Source organism: Rattus rattus, chromosome 2 (genome assembly GCF_011064425.1).
Source record: "Rattus rattus isolate New Zealand chromosome 2, Rrattus_CSIRO_v1, whole genome shotgun sequence".
Classification (NCBI taxonomy): Eukaryota; Metazoa; Chordata; class Mammalia; order Rodentia; family Muridae; genus Rattus; species Rattus rattus.
Window position 1 is genome coordinate 38791166 of NC_046155.1, and position 3000 is coordinate 38794165.

The following is a 3000-nucleotide window of genomic DNA, read 5'->3' on the forward strand; positions in this document are numbered from 1 at the left end:
GTTTCTTTGGACCACATGCTTGAAAAGTAGTTTTCCACCCATTTTCTCTGAGGTAGTGTCTGTCTTTGTTTCTGAGGTGTGTTTCCTACATGCAGCAAAATGCTGGGTCCTCTTTACATATCCATTCTGTTAGTCTATGTCTTTTTATTGTGGAATTTATTCAATTGATGTTGAGAGATAGTAAGTTATAGTGATTGTCGCTTCTTATTATTTTCATTGTTAGAGGAGGAATTATGTTTGTTTGCCTCTCTTTTTGTTTCATTGAAAGGAAATTATATTCTTGCTTTCTATACAGTGTAGTTTCTCTCCTTTTCCTGGAGTTTTCCATCCATTATCCTTTGCAGGTCGGTATTTGTAGAAAGATATTGCATAAATTTGTTTTTGTCATGGAATATCTTGGTTTCTCCATCTATGTTAATTGAAAGTTTTGCTGGATACAATAACTTGGGCTGGCATTTGTGTTCTCTTAGGGTCTGTATGACATGTGTACAGTATCTTTTGGCATTCATAGTCTCTGGTGAGAATCTGGTGTAATTGTTATAGCTCTACCTTTTTCTGTCACTTTAACTTTTTCCCTTACTGCTTTCAATATTATTTTTTTCTTATTTTGTGCATTTGTGTGTTTGGTGTGACAGGAGGAATTTCTCTTCTGGCTCAATCTATTTAGAGTTCTGTAGGCTTCTTGTATGTTTACGCGCATCTCTTTCTTTAAATTAGGGAAGTTTTCTTCTATAATTTTGTTGAATATATTTACTGCCCCTTTATGTTGGGAGTTTTCCCTCTCTTCTATACATATTATCCTTAGATTTGATCTTCTCATTGTGTCCTGGATTTCCTCTATGTTTTGGGCTAGGATCTTTTTGCGTTTTACATTATCTTTGACAGTTGTGTCAATGTTTTCTATAGTATCTTCTGCTCCTGAGATTCTCTCTTCTATCTCTTGTATTCTGTTGGTGATGCTTGTATCTATGGATACTTGCCTCTTCATTTGATTTTCTATATCCAGGGTTGTCTCCCTTTGTGCTTTCTTTATTGTTTCTATTTCCCTTTTTTCAATTCCTTCACCTGTTTCGTTGTGTTTTCCTGTAATTCTTTCAGGGATTTTTGTGTTTCTTCTCTAAGGGCTTCTACTTGTTTACTTGTATTTTTCTGTATTTCTCTAAGGAAGTTCTTTATTTCTTTCTTAAAGTCCTTCATCATTATCAAAAATGTGATTTTAAATCTAAATCTTGCTTTTCTTGTGTGTTTGGATATACAGTATTTTCGTTGGTGAGAGAACTGGACTCCGATGATGCCAAGTAGTCTTGGTTTCTGTTGCTTGGGTTCCTGTGCTTGCCTCTAGCCATTGGGTTGTCTCTGGTGTTTGCTTGTCTTGCTGTTTCTGAGAGTTACTTGACCCTTCTGTAGGCCTTTGTGTCAGCACTCCTGTAGAACTGTTTTCCTTTCCTGAGAATAGGTGCTCTGATTTCAGGTGTTTTGGCACTTCTGGAGACTGTCTTCCAGCTCTAGACATGGGCAGGAATCAAAGGGTCCTGCCCCTGATTTCTCATGTAGTTCCTTGCTCCCAGAGGGCACAGTTGGCACTATGTGATTCTCTCTTATGTCTGGTCTATGGGCAGAGAATAGTCTTCTCTGACTTCTCAGGTGTATCCTCACTTCTGTGGGTCCAGCTCTCTCCCCCATGTGATTTGGGTGCAGGGCGATGTGTGGCAGTTCAGTTTGGTCCTGGAGGCAGACCAGAACCACAGGCACCAGTGACCATCTGTTCCTATGTCCCCATGTCCAGAGACTCTGTGCAGTTTCCCCTTGGACCAGGGATGTGGGCTGAGGTATCCCTTTCTCCTTTTAATATTCTTTCTTTGTTTGCGCATTTGGTATTTTAACTATTATGTGATGGGAGGAATTTCTCTTGTGGTCCAATCTATTGAGATTTCTATAGGCTTCTTGTATGTTTTTCACGCATCTCTTTCTTTAGGTTAAGGAAGTTTTCTTCTATAATTTTGTCGAATATAATTACTGGCCCTTTAAGTTGGGAATCTTCACTGTCTTCCATACCTATTATCCTCATGTTTGACCTTCTCATAACATCCTGAATTTCCTGGATGTTTTGGGGTAAGGCATGTTGCATTTTACATTATCTCTAACAATTGTATAAATGTTTTCTATAGTATCTTCTGCCCCTGAGATTCTCTCTTCTATTTCTTGTATTCTGTTGGTGATGCTTATATCTATGACTCGTCTCTTCCTCAGGTTTTCTTTTTCCAGAGTTGTCTCACTATGTGCTTTCTTTATTCTTTCTATTTCCTTTTTTAAATTCTGGACAGTTTTGTTCAATTTGTTCACCTGTTTGGTTGTGTTTTCCTGAAATTCTTTCAGGAATTTTTTTGTGTTTCCTCTTTATGGGCTTCTACTTGTTAAAATATGGAATGCTTCACGAATTTGCATGTCATCCTTGCACAGGGGTCATGCCAATCTTCTCTGTATCATTCCAATTTTAGTATATGTGCTGCCAAAGCAAGCAAAAAACATCTTTTTTTTTTTATAAAAAAAAGACTGCTTTACAGTATTTCTTAAATCATATTACATAAATTCTGTGGATGTTCTTAAAATTCTCAATTCAGTATTTCTTCTGATTTTCTCTACTTTTTTGTCTAAGCCAAAGCTATTTCTACTGAGCATTAAGGCTGAGACTTGTAGATTCTGTCCTTTGGTAGGCAGACAGAGAATATAGGTAGTTGAGCCAGGTTTTGAGTTCTCACCTTGCCCCTTTCTCCTCCAGATAGACATTTGGTTCTATTGCATCCACCAGCCTTTACTGACAGTGTACTCTGATTCAATATCAGCCTTATTCAGTACTATTCAAAATAAACATGAATTTAGTTAATAATTAGATCATCATATTTGACATAGAGATCAGAAAAGTTTGAACTTAATGATGCTTTGAAACCAGTTAATGATTCGATCATCATTTTCTGACATGGAGATCGAAAGGGTATGACC

General features: G+C 37.2%; 1 non-coding gene across 1 annotated transcript; it reads right to left on the reverse strand.

The window, feature by feature from the left end:
* Positions 1-2415: 2415 nt before the first annotated feature.
* LOC116894857 lies at positions 2416-2518 on the reverse strand. Its single transcript, XR_004387071.1, has one exon. It is a non-coding gene; the product is annotated as a U6 spliceosomal RNA (small nuclear RNA).
* Between the last annotated feature and the right edge of the window lie 482 nt (positions 2519-3000).